The sequence below is a fragment of the Salmo salar genome, chromosome 07 (genome assembly GCF_965601325.2).
Source record: "Salmo salar chromosome 07, fSalSal1, whole genome shotgun sequence".
Classification (NCBI taxonomy): domain Eukaryota; kingdom Metazoa; phylum Chordata; class Actinopteri; order Salmoniformes; family Salmonidae; genus Salmo; species Salmo salar.
In genome coordinates, this window is record NC_138297.1 from 1,036,614 (window position 1) to 1,053,598 (window position 16,985).

Genomic DNA, 16,985 nt, shown 5'->3' on the forward strand with positions numbered 1-16,985 from the left:
GAAAGTACATTTATCTAGTATACCAGTGAAAAGATTGTATAGAATAATGGTAGGAAAAGTGTGTAGAAGGCCGGCTGCTGAGAAATTTTGGAAAGTAGTTTTTCCGGAATTGGATGAAAAAAAGATATGGGGAAATTTAAATGTAAAATATAATAGTAAGGAGTGTGAAAATAATGATTTCAAACTAAGACATAATAGAATATTTACAAAGGTGGTGCTAAAGAAAATTAATTGTGAGATAGAAAGGGAATGCGACGTATGTGGACGTTTCCCGGAAACTCTTATGCATTTGTTTATAGAATGTGAGGATTTAAAATATTTTTTTTGTAAAGTTAAGGAAATGTTATGTAGAAACTGGGGGGGAGATTTCGTGAAAAAGTATGCGTGGGAGGAACTTTTGTTATTTGGAGTGTCTGGTAAATGTGAGGGTGCTAATGTGTGTTTGTTGAATATGGTTTTGAGTTTTGTGAGGTATGCTATTTTTTGTAGGAGGAATTATGTTTCTTTTGACAGAAAGAGGGTTCAGGTGTGGAGTATCTTTATAGCACTGTTCAGTAAACACATAGATATGTTGTTTAATTATGGGATGGAACATTTTGATGAGTCTTTTGTTGAAGGGAGTGGGTTAATTTCACGAGAGGAGAGTGGAGGTATCACTTATAATTTTTGAAAGCACTGTTTTGATATTTTCTTTGTTGATAATTTGATAGGGGGTGAATTGTTCACCTGCCTCTGTTAGTCTAGTGTCTTCTGTATTGTTCTCTGTGGATTGTACTGTAAATATTGTAAACAAACATTTTTGATAATAAAAAAAAAAAAAAAATCACGTTCGCTTAACACGCGAAAGGTCCTCGGTTCAAAACCGGGCGGAAACAGAGCTCTTTGACACATGCAGTAGGTCCTGTACTTTCAACAAAGAATTGTTATTTTCATGAATTCTGTATTTTGGAAATTCGAATACGTGCCATGAATATCTGTAAAATTTTGTTTACTCCTCGCTGCGAAATGTAGCAGCAGTTTCTGTAGTGTAGTGGTTATCACGTTTGCTTCACACGCGAAAGATCCCTGGTTCGAAACCGGGCGGAAACAACGCTCATTGACATGTTCTGATTTACCGTAGTGGTAACAGAAAATTTCATGAATTCTTTATTTTGGAAATTCGAATACGTGCCCTGAATATCTGTAAAATTCGGTTTACTTCTTGCAGGAAAATCAAGCAGTAGTTTCTGTGGTCTAGTGGTTATCACGTTTGCTTCACACGCGAAAGGTCCCTGGTTCGAAACCGGGCGGAAACAAAACTCATTGACACATTCTGAAGTACCATAGTGGTAACAGAAAATTTCATGAATTCTTTATTTTGGAAATTCGAATACGTGCCATGAATATTTTTAAAATTCGGTTTACTTCTTGCAGGAAAATCAAGCAGAAGTTTCTGTAGTGTAGTGGTTATCACGTTCGCTTTACACGCGAAAGGTCCTCGGGCGGAAACAGTGCTCTTTGACACCTGCAGTAGGTACAGTACTTTTAAAAGAGAATAGTTATTTTCATAAATGCCTAAATTTGGAAATTTCAACACGTGCCATGAATATCTGTAAAATTCGGTTTACTCCTTGCAGCTAAATGTAGCAGCAGTTTCTGTAGTGTAGTGGTTATCACGTTAGCTTTACACGTGAAAGGTCCTCAGTTTGAAACCGGGCGGAAACAGTGCTCTTTGACACGTGCAGTAGGTACTCTACTATTAACAGAGAATAGTTATTTTCATAAATGCCTAATTTTGGAAATTTGAACACGTGCCATGAATATCTGTAAAATTCGGTTTACTCCTTGCAGATAATTGTTGCAGAAGTTTCTGTAGTGTAGTGGTTATCACGTTCGCTTAACACGCGAAAGGTCTTCGGCTCAAAACCGGGCGGAAACAGAGCTCTTTGACACATGCAGTAGGTCCTGTACTTTCAACAAAGAATTGTTATTTTCATGAATTCTGTATTTTGGAAATTCGAATACGTGCCATGAATATCTGTAAAATTCGGTTTACTCCTCGCTGCGAAATGTAGCAGCAGTTTCTGTAGTGTAGTGGTTATCACGTTTGCTTCACACGCCCTTTTTTGGAGTTTCAGGAAGTGTAAGAGAAGCAGGTGTCTGAGTGCTTGAGAGAGAATATCGTTGTTTTTGGAGGTCTAGTTGACTTATAAGTTTGAAAGTTTGTGAGTGACTGTAGTGAAGTTTCTGTGAAACGTTTTTGCTATTGTCCCCCATCAGCGTGAGCTGTTTGGGGGATATTGCTTAAAATAACCGGACGGACAACATGGCTTCGACATCAAGAATACAAACGACGACGAGAAAGGACAACAGTGAAATCAGAATGTTAAACGAAGAACTGAAAAAAAGAACATATGAGAAGGAACTGACGGTGAACGTGGAAATAAGTGGAGAAGGGAAAATAACAACGATGGAATTGCTGAGAGGAATAAAGGAAGTTTGCGGAACAATTCTGGGATGTCGAATGAAAGACGGGAATAAGTATGAAGTAACAATGTCTCATGTAAATGGAAAAGAAAGACTAATAGACGGGCTAAAGATAAAGAACTGTCAAATCATGGCTAAAGAACTAGGGAACGATGAGCTGGTGGTGTCCTTTTTGAAGTTGCCCGCATACATTACGGATGAGGAGATAGAAGAGAAACTAAAAGGCTGGAAGGTGAAGGCGACCACGCCAATCAAGAGGAGGATGTGGCCAGGAACGGACATTGTAGATGGGACAAGATTTTGCAAGGTAAAGTTTACAGACAATGTGCAATCCTTGCCATATTCTACTAAATTTAACACTGTCGAGGGATTTGAATATTTTCGTGTAATCCACGACAATCAAGTGAAGGTATGTAGATTATGTATTCAGCCGGGGCACATACTTAAGGAATGTCCGGAATTCACATGCCACAAATGTAGTGAACAAGGGCATTATGCCAGAGAATGTCGGAACATAGGAAATGTGTGCAAAATGTGTGACAGACCTAAAGTTAGATGTAGCTGTAATAAGGGAGAAAATCACTTACTTTTGCAAACAATGGACCTCACGTCTGAGGAAGAGGGGAGTGTGCCTATGGAGAGGGAGGATGAGAGTGACATGGAGAGTGTGACTCCAGAGACAGTGGCAGATAAGCTTGAAGAGCCTGTAATGTCTCCTGGCAAAGCACGAGACGCCGTTTTAGTCTCTGCTGCTGACAAGGTGGAACAGCAGCACATGATGGGTGAAAGACATACACAGGTAGAGATGGTGCAAGGTGCTTCTCAGGTGCCTGAGCCAGCTTTAAGCCTGTGTAAAAATTACACCAAAGAGTGGGCTGGGTCCACTGAAGTCACGGGCACTGTTAAAGCGCACTTTTCAAAAGGCTTCCCCGCCGATCCCCCCAAAAATCCAAATAAAGAGACGGATGATGAAATAGATAGTGAGGATCTTCAGTTGTTTGTAAAAAATAAGAGGTCATTGTCGAAAACCAGGGAGATGATGGGTTTTGGAAAAAAGAAAAAGTAGGATTTTTAAGGACTTGTTTGGCTCTGATTATACTTCTGCACACATTCATAATGATTACAGTCGCATCCCTAAATGGTAACAGTTTGAGAAACATGAGCAAATTTGAGCAGGTATTAGTGTCTGTTAAGGCAGACATGTTGTGTTTTCAAGAGACCAATTGGACAGACTCCAAAATGCAGGAGATTAAGAGTAAATGGTCAGATTTAATTTTTTGTAGTCATGGAGGGGATAAAACATGTGGTGTGGCTATTTTGATAAAAAATGATGTGGTGCAAAATGTAAAAGAAATATATGCTGACAATGATGGCAGACTTATTGTAATTGAATTTGAAGTTCAAAATGTAGTTTTTCGTTTAATTAATGTTTATGCTTCAAACATTGAATCTGAAAGGAGAGAAATGTTTCACAAATTAAAAACACTGTGCTCAGAAAACTGTATACTGATAGGAGATTTTAATGTGAGGTGTAGTAGAATGGATGCCTCTAGTTGTGCTAAATTCAGATATGACTCTTCTAGAAATGCATTATGGAAACTTATGAATGAGGAGAATCTAGTAGATATATGGAGGGCTGAAAATCCAAACAGAAGAGTATTCTCTAGAAGGCAGGTGGTTCTAAAGGAATTAAAACAAAGCAGAATTGATTTATGTCTAGCAAAACAAGAATTGGTGCAGAATGTTAAGAAGGTGTCATATACCTTTACAGCATATAGTGATCATGCAGTAATGTCATTTCAAATGGGTTTTGGTGTGGAGAGGAGAGGGGGAGGTGTCTGGTGTTTAAATGCCAGTCTGTTAAAGGAGGAAGGATATAGAAATGAAATTGTTGAATGTATTAATGATGAAATGTCTAATGTACTGTTAAAAGAGAATGTGTGTTTATGGTGGGAGGAAGTGAAAGTAAAAGTAAAAAATAGGAGTATTAGGTACGCAAAAAATCATAACCGTTTAGATAAGCAGAAAGAAATAATGCTTAGGAATAGGATGTTGCATGAACTTGAAAAGGCTGATACGGATCCAGACTATGATGTTGTGAATTATTTGAAAATCCATGCAGAGCTTGGTCGTTATGAAAAAAATAAATGTTTGGGTGCTATTGTTAGGAGCAGGGCACAGTACGCTTTGGAGGGAGAGAAATGTACATCCTTTTTTTTGGGTCTGGAAAAAAGAAAACAAACTAAGAGTTACATTGTAGAGTTGGAAGATGAAAGAGGTGTAAAGGTAAACGATTTTGTTGGGATCTTAGAGACAGTTGAAACCTTTTACAGAAATCTTTACAAAAAGAATGATGTAGATAAAGTCTGTGTTGTAAAAGTGTTGGATACAATTAGTGCCAAAGTATCGCAGGCAGATAGAATGATGTGTGATGAAGAGATTTCGATTATGGAAATCAAGGAAGCAATTGTTAGCACGCAAGGTAATAAAAGTCCGGGTTTGGATGGTTTAACAAATGAGTTCTATAAAGTCTTTGTAGATATTTTGGCACCCATTTTAGTGAGGGTGTTTCATTATATGGAAGAGAATAAGGAAATCCCTGAGTCTATGTCAACTGGAATGTTAACGATCTTATTCAAAAATAGGGGCAGTAGATTAAAGTTAGAAAATTATAGGCCTATTAGCCTTCTAAATTCGGATTATAAGATACTGACTAAAGTGTTAGCGAATAGGATGAAAAAGGTGATTGGGAGCATTATTGAATCAACACAAGCCTACGGCATACCTGGAAGAGATATTGCAGATGTAATTTGTACAATTAGGGATGTTGTTAATCAAATGAAAAATGAAGGTGGTATAGTTTTAAGTTTGGACTTTAACAAAGCTTTCGATAGAGTGGAGCACAGCTTTTTATTACAGACTTTGGAGAGGTTTGGGTTTGGGCCAAAGTTTGTATCTTGGATCAACCTGTTGTATAGTGGGGCTAAAAGTTGTGTTAAATGTAACGGAGTGTTAACAGATACTTTCCCTGTGGAGAGGTCAGTAAGGCAGGGCTGTCCTTTGTCAGCTCTGCTGTACAGTGTTTCTACAGAACCGTTAGCTACATTGATAAATAGTAATAAAGAAGAAGTAAGGGGTGTTGGAATCCCAGGTGGTGGTGTCAGTGTTGTACATCAGTACGCTGATGACACTACTTGTACTGTGAAGGATATAGAAAGTATTGGAAGCATTATGGGGATCATAGATATATATGGCAAGGCATCGGGTGCTAAAGTTAATATAGAGAAGACTGAAATAATGTTTGTTGGGGATATCAATGTAAACGGGTGTGAGATTCCATTCAAGAGCGCAAAGGATTTTATTAAAGTGCTGGGAGTAAACATTGGTGTAAAGGAGAAAGAGGCAAAAGATATAACTTGGACTGGGATCCTTAATAAAGTCAAGCTAACGTTGAATTTCTGGAAAAATAGAAAACTAAAGTTACAAGGGAAAGTAATTGTTGCAAATGCTTTGGTATTATCCAAATTTGTGTATGTTTTGGGAGTCCTGGACATGCCGGAGTGGGTCCTAAATGAATTGAATAATGTGGTGTCAAATTTTATATGGGATGGTAAAGGAGTGAGAATATCTCAGAAAACATTGATTGCTGACTATGTGGATGGAGGTTTAAAACTTGTAGATTTAGGTGTCAAAAGAAAAGCTATTAGGATAAAAACAGTAAAGAAATATTTGTATGACAGTGAAGATTATGGCTGGAAACACTTCTTTAGAGTCTACTTAGAGGAGAGTGGTGGTTGTGAGGATAATGGTTTATTGATGGGGCTTAAAAGGGCAATGTTTGAAAAGGTACCAGATTTTTATAAAGAGGTGCTAAATGCATGGGCAGAGTTGTTGCCTAATGTATATTATGAATGTGGACATATTGACCTGATTATGAATCAACCTATATTTCTGAATGAGAAAATCAAGAACAAAGAAAAAGTTTTGTATAATAAAGTATTTATGAGTGCAGGTCTACGTCAAATAAAAGATTATACATATGAGGTAATTCCAGGGTTTTTACCTGGGGAAGCTATTTTTGACATAATCAATGAATGGGATGAAGAGGTGGGAAGGGGAACAGTGAATAATATGTATGACAAGATAAAGAATAGTATACCAAGAGCATGGGTTGATTTAATAAATAGTGAAGTTGAAAGAGAAGATTTATTTGTATTTCCTAATTTGTTCATTGGTAGCAGTAAAAAGAAAGTACATTTATCTAGTATACCAGTGAAAAGATTGTATAGAATAATGGTAGGAAAAGTGTGTAGAAGGCCGGCTGCTGAGAAATTTTGGAAAGTAGTTTTTCCGGAATTGGATGAAAAAAAGATATGGGGAAATTTGAATGTAAAATATAATAGTAAGGAGTGTGAAAATAATGATTTCAAACTAAGACATAATAGAATATTTACAAAGGTGGTGCTAAAGAAAATTAATTGTGAGATAGAAAGGGAATGCGACGTATGTGGACGTTTCCCGGAAACTCTTATGCATTTGTTTATAGAATGTGAGGATTTAAAATATTTTTTTTGTAAAGTTAAGGGAATGTTATGTAGAAACTGGGGGGGAGATTTAGTGAAAAAGTATGCGTGGGAGGAACTTTTGTTATTTGGAGTGTCTGGTAAATGTGAGGGTGCTAATGTGTGTTTGTTGAATATGGTTTTGAGTTTTGTGAGGTATGCTATTTTTTGTAGGAGGAATTATGTTTCTTTTGACAGAAAGAGGGTTCAGGTGTGGAGTATCTTTATAGCACTGTTCAGTAAACACATAGATATGTTGTTTAATTATGGGATGGAACATTTTGATGAGTCTTTTGTTGAAGGGAGTGGGTTAATTTCACGAGAGGAGAGTGGAGGTATCACTTATAATTTTTGAAAGCACTGTTTTGATATTTTCTTTGTTGATAATTTGATAGGGGGTGAATTGTTCACCTGCCTCTGTTAGTCTAGTGTCTTCTGTATTGTTCTCTGTGGATTGTACTGTAAACAGTAGATTGTACTGTAAATATTGTAAACAAACATTTTTGATAAAAAAAAAAAAAAAAAAAAAAAAAATCACGTTTGCTTCAGACGCGAAAGATCCCTGGTTCGAAACCGGGCGGAAACAACGCTCATTGACATGTTCTGATTTACCGTAGTGGTAACAGAAAATTTCATGAATTCTTTATTTTGGAAATTCGAATACGTGCCCTGAATATCTGTAAAATTCGGTTTACTTCTTGCAGGAAAATCAAGCAGTAGTTTCTGTGGTCTAGTGGTTATCACGTTTGCTTCACACGCCCCTTTTTGGAGTTTCAGGAAGTGGAAGAGAAGCAGGCGTCTGAGTGCTTGAGAGAGAATATCGTTTTTTTTGGAGGTCTAGTTGACTTATAAGTTTGAAAGTTTGTGAGTGACTGTAGTGAAGTTTCTGTGAAACGTTTTTGCTATTGTCCCCCATCAGCGTGAGCTGTTTGGGGGATATTGCTTAAAATAACCGGACGGACAACATGGCTTCGACATCAAGAATACAAACGACGACGAGAAAGGACAACAGTGAAATCAGAATGTTAAACGAAGAACTGAAAAAAAGAACATATGAGAAGGAACTGACGGTGAACGTGGAAATAAGTGGAGAAGGGAAAATAACAACGATGGAATTGCTGAGAGGAATAAAGGAAGTTTGCGGAACAATACTGGGATGTCGAATGAAAGACGGGAATAAGTATGAAGTAACAATGTCTCATGTAAATGGAAAAGAAAGACTAATAGACGGGCTAAAGATAAAGAACTGTCAAATCATGGCTAAAGAACTAGGGAACGATGAGCTGGTGGTGTCCTTTTTGAACTTGCCCGCATACATTACGGATGAGGAGATAGAAGAGAAACTAAAAGGCTGGAAGGTGAAGGCGACCACGCCAATCAAGAGGAGGATGTGGCCAGGAACGGACATTGTAGATGGGACAAGATTTTGCAAGGTAAAGTTTACAGACAATGTGCAATCCTTGCCATATTCTACAAAATTTAACACTGTCGAGGGATTTGAATATTTTCGTGTAATCCACGACAATCAAGTGAAGGTATGTAGATTATGTATTCAGCCGGGGCACATACTTAAGGAATGTCCGGAATTCACATGCCACAAATGTAGTGAACAAGGGCATTATGCCAGAGAATGTCGGAACATAGGAAATGTGTGCAAAATGTGTGACAGACCTAAAGTTAGATGTAGCTGTAATAAGGGAGAAAATCACTTACTTTTGCAAACAATGGACCTCACGTCTGAGGAAGAGGGGAGTGTGCCTATGGAGAGGGAGGATGAGAGTGACATGGAGAGTGTGACTCCAGAGACAGTGGCAGATAAGCTTGAAGAGCCTGTAATGTCTCCTGGCAAAGCACGAGACGCCGTTTTAGTCTCTGCTGCTGACAAGGTGGAACAGCAGCACATGATGGGTGAAAGACATACACAGGTAGAGATGGTGCAAGGTGCTTCTCAGGTGCCTGAGCCAGCTTTAAGCCTGTGTAAAAATTACACCAAAGAGTGGGCTGGGTCCACTGAAGTCACGGGCACTGTTAAAGCGCACTTTTCAAAAGGCTTCCCCGCCGATCCCCCCAAAAATCCAAATAAAGAGACGGATGATGAAATAGATAGTGAGGATCTTCAGTTGTTTGTAAAAAATAAGAGGTCATTGTCGAAAACCAGGGAGATGATGGGTTTTGGAAAAAAGAAAAAGTAGGATTTTTAAGGACTTGTTTGGCTCTGATTATACTTCTGCACACATTCATAATGATTACAGTCGCATCCCTAAATGGTAACAGTTTGAGAAACATGAGCAAATTTGAGCAGGTATTAGTGTCTGTTAAGGCAGACATGTTGTGTTTTCAAGAGACCAATTGGACAGACTCCAAAATGCAGGAGATTAAGAGTAAATGGTCAGATTAAATTTTTTGTAGTCATGGAGGGGATAAAACATGTGGTGTGGCTATTTTGATAAAAAATGATGTGGTGCAAAATGTAAAAGAAATATATGCTGACAATGATGGCAGACTTATTGTAATTGAATTTGAAGTTCAAAATGTAGTTTTTCGTTTAATTAATGTTTATGCTTCAAACATTGAATCTGAAAGGAGAGAAATGTTTCACAAATTAAAAACACTGTGCTCAGAAAACTGTATACTGATAGGAGATTTTAATGTGAGGTGTAGTAGAATGGATGCCTCTAGTTGTGCTAAATTCAGATATGACTCTTCTAGAAATGCATTATGGAAACTTATGAATGAGGAGAATCTAGTAGATATATGGAGGGCTGAAAATCCAAACAGAAGAGTATTCTCTAGAAGGCAGGTGGTTCTAAAGGAATTAAAACAAAGCAGAATTGATTTATGTCTAGCAAAACAAGAATTGGTGCAGAATGTTAAGAAGGTGTCATATACCTTTACAGCATATAGTGATCATGCAGTAATGTCATTTCAAATGGGTTTTGGTGTGGAGAGGAGAGGGGGAGGTGTCTGGTGTTTAAATGCCAGTCTGTTAAAGGAGGAAGGATATAGAAATGAAATTGTTGAATGTATTAATGATGAAATGTCTAATGTACTGTTAAAAGAGAATGTGTGTTTATGGTGGGAGGAAGTGAAAGTAAAAGTAAAAAATAGGAGTATTAGGTACGCAAAAAATCATAACCGTTTAGATAAGCAGAAAGAAATAATGCTTAGGAATAGGATGTTGCATGAACTTGAAAAGGCTGATACGGATCCAGACTATGATGTTGTGAATTATTTGAAAATCCATGCAGAGCTGGGTCGTTATGAAAAAAATAAATGTTTGGGTGCTATTGTTAGGAGCAGGGCACAGTACGCTTTGGAGGGAGAGAAATGTACATCCTTTTTTTGGGGTCTGGAAAAAAGAAAACAAACTAAGAGTTACATTGTAGAGTTGGAAGATGAAAGAGGTGTAAAGGTAAACGATTTTGTTGGGATCTTAGAGACAGTTGAAACCTTTTACAGAAATCTTTACAAAAAGAATGATGTAGATAAAGTGTGTGTTGTAAAAGTGTTGGATACAATTAGTGCCAAAGTATCGCAGGCAGATAGAATGATGTGTGATGAAGAGATTTCGATTATGGAAATCAAGGAAGCAATTGTTAGCACGCAAGGTAATAAAAGTCCGGGTTTGGATGGTTTAACAAATGAGTTCTATAAAGTCTTTGTAGATATTTTGGCACCCATTTTAGTGAGGGTGTTTCATTATATGGAAGAGAATAAGGAAATCCCTGAGTCTATGTCAACTGGAATGTTAACGATCTTATTCAAAAATAGGGGCAGTAGATTAAAGTTAGAAAATTATAGGCCTATTAGCCTTCTAAATTCGGATTATAAGATACTGACTAAAGTGTTAGCGAATAGGATGAAAAAGGTGATTGGGAGTATTATTGAATCAACACAAGCCTACGGCATACCTGGAAGAGATATTTCAGATGTAATTTGTACAATTAGGGATGTTGTTAATCAAATGAAAAATGAAGGTGGTATAGTTTTAAGTTTGGACTTTAACAAAGCTTTCGATAGAGTGGAGCACAGCTTTTTATTACAGACTTTGGAGAGGTTTGGGTTTGGGCCAAAGTTTGTATCTTGGATCAACCTGTTGTATAGTGGGGCTAAAAGTTGTGTTAAATGTAACGGAGTGTTAACAGATACTTTCCCTGTGGAGAGGTCAGTAAGGCAGGGCTGTCCTTTGTCAGCTCTGCTGTACAGTGTTTCTACAGAACCGTTAGCTACATTGATAAATAGTAATAAAGAAGTAAGGGGTGTTGGAATCCCAGGTGGTGGTGTCAGTGTTGTACATCAGTACGCTGATGACACTACTTGTACTGTGAAGGATATAGAAAGTATTGGAAGCATTATGGGGATCATAGATATATATGGCAAGGCATCGGGTGCTAAAGTTAATATAGAGAAGACTGAAATAATGTTTGTTGGGGATATCAATGTAAACGGGTGTGAGATTCCATTCAAGAGCGCAAAGGATTTTATTAAAGTGCTGGGAGTAAACATTGGTGTAAAGGAGAAAGAGGCAAAAGATATAACTTGGACTGGGATACTTAATAAAGTCAAGCTAACGTTGAATTTCTGGAAAAATAGAAAACTAAAGTTACAAGGGAAAGTAATTGTTGCAAATGCTTTGGTATTATCCAAATTTGTGTATGTTTTGGGAGTCCTGGACATGCCGGAGTGGGTCCTAAATGAATTGAATAATGTGGTGTCAAATTTTATTTGGGATGGTAAAGGAGTGAGAATATCTCAGAAAACATTGATTGCTGACTATGTGGATGGAGGTTTAAAACTTGTAGATTTAGATGTCAAAAGAAAAGCTATTAGGATAAAAACAGTAAAGAAATATTTGTATGACAGTGAAGATTATGGCTGGAAACACTTCTTTAGAGTCTACTTAGAGGAGAGTGGTGGTTGTGAGGATAATGGTTTATTGATGGGGCTTAAAAGGGCAATGTTTGAAAAGGTACCAGATTTTTATAAAGAGGTGCTAAATGCATGGGCAGAGTTGTTGCCTAATGTATATTATAAATGTGGACATATTGACCTGATTATGAATCAACCTATATTTCTGAATGAGAAAATCAAGAACAAAGAAAAAGTTTTGTATAATAAAGTATTTATGAGTGCAGGTCTACGGCAAATAAAAGATTATACTTATGAGGTAATTCCAGGGTTTTTACCTGGGGAAGCTATTTTTGACATAATCAATGAATGGGATGAAGAGGTGGGAAGGGGAACAGTGAATAATATGTATGACAAGATAAAGAATAGTATACCAAGAGCATGGGTTGATTTAATAAATAGTGAAGTTGAAAGAGAAGATTTATTTGTATTTCCTAATTTGTTCATTGGTAGCAGTAAGAAGAAAGTACATTTATCTAGTATACCAGTGAAAAGATTGTATAGAATAATGGTAGGAAAAGTGTGTAGAAGGCCGGCTGCTGAGAAATTTTGGAAAGTAGTTTTTCCGGAATTGGATGAAAAAAAGATATGGGGAAATTTAAATGTAAAATATAATAGTAAGGAGTGTGAAAATAATGATTTCAAACTAAGACATAATAGAATATTTACAAAGGTGGTGCTAAAGAAAATTAATTGTGAGATAGAAAGGGAATGCGACGTATGTGGACGTTTCCCGGAAACTCTTATGCATTTGTTTATAGAATGTGAGGATTTAAAATATTTTTTTTGTAAAGTTAAGGAAATGTTATGTAGAAACTGGGGGGGAGATTTCGTGAAAAAGTATGCGTGGGAGGAACTTTTGTTATTTGGAGTGTCTGGTAAATGTGAGGGTGCTAATGTGTGTTTGTTGAATATGGTTTTGAGTTTTGTGAGGTATGCTATTTTTTGTAGGAGGAATTATGTTTCTTTTGACAGAAAGAGGGTTCAGGTGTGGAGTATCTTTATAGCACTGTTCAGTAAACACATAGATATGTTGTTTAATTATGGGATGGAACATTTTGATGAGTCTTTTGTTGAAGGGAGTGGGTTAATTTCACGAGAGGAGAGTGGAGGTATCACTTATAATTTTTGAAAGCACTGTTTTGATAATTTGATAGGGGGTGAATTGTTCACCTGCCTCTGTTAGTCTAGTGTCTTCTGTATTGTTCTCTGTGGATTGTACTGTAAACAGTAGATTGTACTGTAAATATTGTAAACAAACATTTTTGATAATAAAAAAAAAAAAAAATAAAAAAAATCACGTTTGCTTCACACGCGAAAGGTCCCTGGTTCGAAACCGGGCGGAAACAAAACTCATTGACACATTCTGAAGTACCATAGTGGTAACAGAAAATTTCATGAATTCTTTATTTTGGAAATTCGAATACGTGCCATGAATATCTGTAAAATTCGGTTTACTTCTTGCAGGAAAATCAAGCAGAAGTTTCTGTAGTGTAGTGGTTATCACGTTCGCTTTACACGCGAAAGGTCCTCGGGCGGAAACAGTGCTCTTTGACACCTGCAGTAGGTACAGTACTTTTAAAAGAGAATAGTTATTTTCATAAATGCCTAAATTTGGAAATTTCAACACGTGCCATGAATATCTGTAAAATTCGGTTTACTCCTTGCAGCTAAATGTAGCAGCAGTTTCTGTAGTGTAGTGGTTATCACGTTAGCTTTACACGTGAAAGGTCCTCAGTTTGAAACCAGGAGGAAACACTGCTCTTTGACATGTGCAGTAGGTACTGTACTATTAACAGAGAATAGTTATTTTCATAAATGCCTACTTTTGGAAATTTGAACACGTGCCATGAATATCTGTAAAATTCTGTTTACTTCTTGCAGGAAAATCAAGCAGCAGTTTCTGTAGTGTAGTGGTTATCAGGTTCGCTTCACACGCGAAAGGTCCCTGGTTCGAAACCGGGCGGAAACAACACTCATTGACACATTGTGATTTACCGTAGTGGTAACAGAAAATTTCATGAATTCTTTATTTTGGAAATTCGAATACGTGCCCTGAATATCTGTAAAATTCGGTTTACTTCTTGCAGGAAAATCAAGCAGAAGTTTCTGTAGTGTAGTGGTTATCACGTTCGCTTAACAAGCGAAAGGTCCTCGGTTCGAAACCGGGCGGAAACAGTGCTCTTTGACACCTGCAGTAGGTACAGTACTTTTAAAAGAGAATAGTTATTTTCATAAATGCCTAAATTTGGAAATTTCAACACGTGCCATGAATATCTGTAAAATTCGGTTTACTCCTTGCAGCTGAATGTAGCAGCAGTGTCTGTAGTGTAGTGGTTATCACGTTCGCTTTACACGTGAAAGGTCCTCAGTTTGAAACCGGGAGGAAACAGTGCTCTTTGACATGTGCAGTAGGTACTGTACTATTAACAGAGAATAGTTATTTTCATAAATGCCTAATTTTGGAAATTTGAACACGTGCCATGAATATCTGTAAAATTCGGTTTACTCCTTGCAGATAATTGTTGAAGCAGTTTCTGTAGTGTAGCGGTTATCACGTTTGCTTAACACGCGAAAGGTCCTCGGTTTGAAACCGGGCGGAAACAGAGCTCTTTGACACGTGCAGTAGGTACTGTACTTTCAACAAAGAATTGTTATTTTCATGAATTCTGTATTTTGGAAATTCGAATACGTGCCATGAATATCTGTAAAATTCGATTTACTCCTCGCAGCTAATTGTAGCAGTAGTTTCTGTGGTCTAGTGGTTATCACGTTTGCTTCACACGCGAAAGGTCCCTGGTTCGAAACCGGGCGGAAACAACGCTCATTGACACATTCTGAAGTACCATAGTGGTAACAGAAAATTTCATGAATTCTTTATTTTGGAAATTCGAATACGTGCCATGAATATTTTTAAAATTCGGTTTACTCCTTGCAGAAAAATCAAGCAGCAGTTTCTGTAGTGTAGTCGTTATCACGTTAGCTTTACACGTGAAAGGTCCTCAGTTTGAAACTGGGAGGAAACAGTGCTCTTTGACACGTGCAGTAGGTACTGTACTATTAACAGAGAATAGTTATTTTCATAAATGCCTACTTTTGGAAATTTGAACACGTGCCATGAATATCTGTAAAATTCGGTTTACTTCTTGCAGGAAAATCAAGCAGCAGTTTCTGTAGTGTAGTGGTTATCGCGTTCGCTTTACACGCGAAAGGTCCTCGGTTCGAAACCGGGCGGAAACAGTACTCTTTGACAAGTGCAGTAGGTACTGTACTTTCAACAAAGAATTGTTATTTTCATGAATTCTGTATTTTGGAAATTCGAATACGTGCCATGAATATTTTTAAAATTCGGTTTACTCCTTGCAGCTAATTGTAGCAGTAGTTTCTGTGGTGTAGTGGTTATCACGTTTGCTTCACACGCGAAAGGTCCCTGGTTCGAAACCGGGCGGAAACAACACTCATTGACACATTCTGAAGTACCATAGTGGTAACAGAAAATTTCATGAATTCTTTATTTTGGAAATTCGAATACGTGCCATGAATATTTTTTAAATTCGGTTTACTCCTTGCAGGAAAATCAAGCAGCAGTTTCTGTAGTGTAGTGGCTATCGCGTTCGCTTTACACGCAAAAGGTCCTCGGTTCGAAACCGGGCGGAAACAGTGCTCTTTGACACGTGCAGTAGGTACTCTACTATTAACAGAGAATAGTTATTTTCATAAATGCCTAATTTTGGAAATTTGAACACGTGCCATGAATATCTGTAAAATTCGGTTTACTCCTTGCAGATAATTGTTGCAGAAGTTTCTGTAGTGTAGTGGTTATCACGTTCGCTTCACACGCCCCTTTTTGGAGTTTCAGGAAGTGGAAGAGAAGCAGGTGTCTGAGTGCTTGAGAGAGAATATCGTTTTTTTTGGAGGTCTAGTTGACTTATAAGTTTGAAAGTTTGTGAGTGACTGTAGTGAAGTTTCTGTGAAACGTTTTTGCTATTGTCCCCCATCAGCGTGAGCTGTTTGGGGGATATTGCTTAAAATAACCGGACGGACAACATGGCTTCGACATCAAGAATACAAACGACGACGAGAAAGGACAACAGTGAAATCAGAATGTTAAACGAAGAACTGAAAAAAAGAACATATGAGAAGGAACTGACGGTGAACGTGGAAATAAGTGGAGAAGGGAAAATAACAACGATGGAATTGCTGAGAGGAATAAAGGAAGTTTGCGGAACAATACTGGGATGTCGAATGAAAGACGGGAATAAGTATGAAGTAACAATGTCTCATGTAAATGGAAAAGAAAGACTAATAGACGGGCTAAAGATAAAGAACTGTCAAATCATGGCTAAAGAACTAGGGAACGATGAGCTGGTGGTGTCCTTTTTGAACTTGCCCGCATACATTACGGATGAGGAGATAGAAGAGAAACTAAAAGGCTGGAAGGTGAAGGCGACCACGCCAATCAAGAGGAGGATGTGGCCAGGAACGGACATTGTAGATGGGACAAGATTTTGCAAGGTAAAGTTTACAGACAATGTGCAATCCTTGCCATATTCTACAAAATTTAACACTGTCGAGGGATTTGAATATTTTCGTGTAATCCACGACAATCAAGTGAAGGTATGTAGATTATGTATTCAGCCGGGGCACATACTTAAGGAATGTCCGGAATTCACATGCCACAAATGTAGTGAACAAGGGCATTATGCCAGAGAATGTCGGAACATAGGAAATGTGTGCAAAATGTGTGACAGACCTAAAGTTAGATGTAGCTGTAATAAGGGAGAAAATCACTTACTTTTGCAAACAATGGACCTCACGTCTGAGGAAGAGGGGAGTGTGCCTATGGAGAGGGAGGATGAGAGTGACATGGAGAGTGTGACTCCAGAGACAGTGGCAGATAAGCTTGAAGAGCCTGTAATGTCTCCTGGCAAAGCACGAGACGCCGTTTTAGTCTCTGCTGCTGACAAGGTGGAACAGCAGCACATGATGGGTGAAAGACATACACAGGTAGAGATGGTGCAAGGTGCTTCTCAGGTGCCTGAGCCAGCT

At 37.9% G+C, this 16,985-nt stretch overlaps 4 non-coding genes across 4 annotated transcripts; all 4 read left to right on the plus strand.

The window, feature by feature from the left end:
* The first annotated feature begins 1,016 nt into the window (after positions 1-1,016).
* trnav-cac (transfer RNA valine (anticodon CAC)) lies at positions 1,017-1,089 on the plus strand. Its single transcript has one exon. It is a non-coding gene; the product is annotated as a tRNA-Val (tRNA).
* A 12,952-nt stretch (positions 1,090-14,041) lies between these two features.
* On the plus strand, positions 14,042-14,114 carry trnav-aac (transfer RNA valine (anticodon AAC)). Its single transcript has one exon. It is a non-coding gene; the product is annotated as a tRNA-Val (tRNA).
* Positions 14,115-15,103: 989 nt separating this feature from the next.
* Positions 15,104-15,176, plus strand: trnav-uac (transfer RNA valine (anticodon UAC)). Its single transcript has one exon. It is a non-coding gene; the product is annotated as a tRNA-Val (tRNA).
* A 141-nt stretch (positions 15,177-15,317) lies between these two features.
* On the plus strand, positions 15,318-15,390 carry trnav-cac (transfer RNA valine (anticodon CAC)). Its single transcript has one exon. It is a non-coding gene; the product is annotated as a tRNA-Val (tRNA).
* The last annotated feature ends 1,595 nt before the right edge of the window (positions 15,391-16,985 follow it).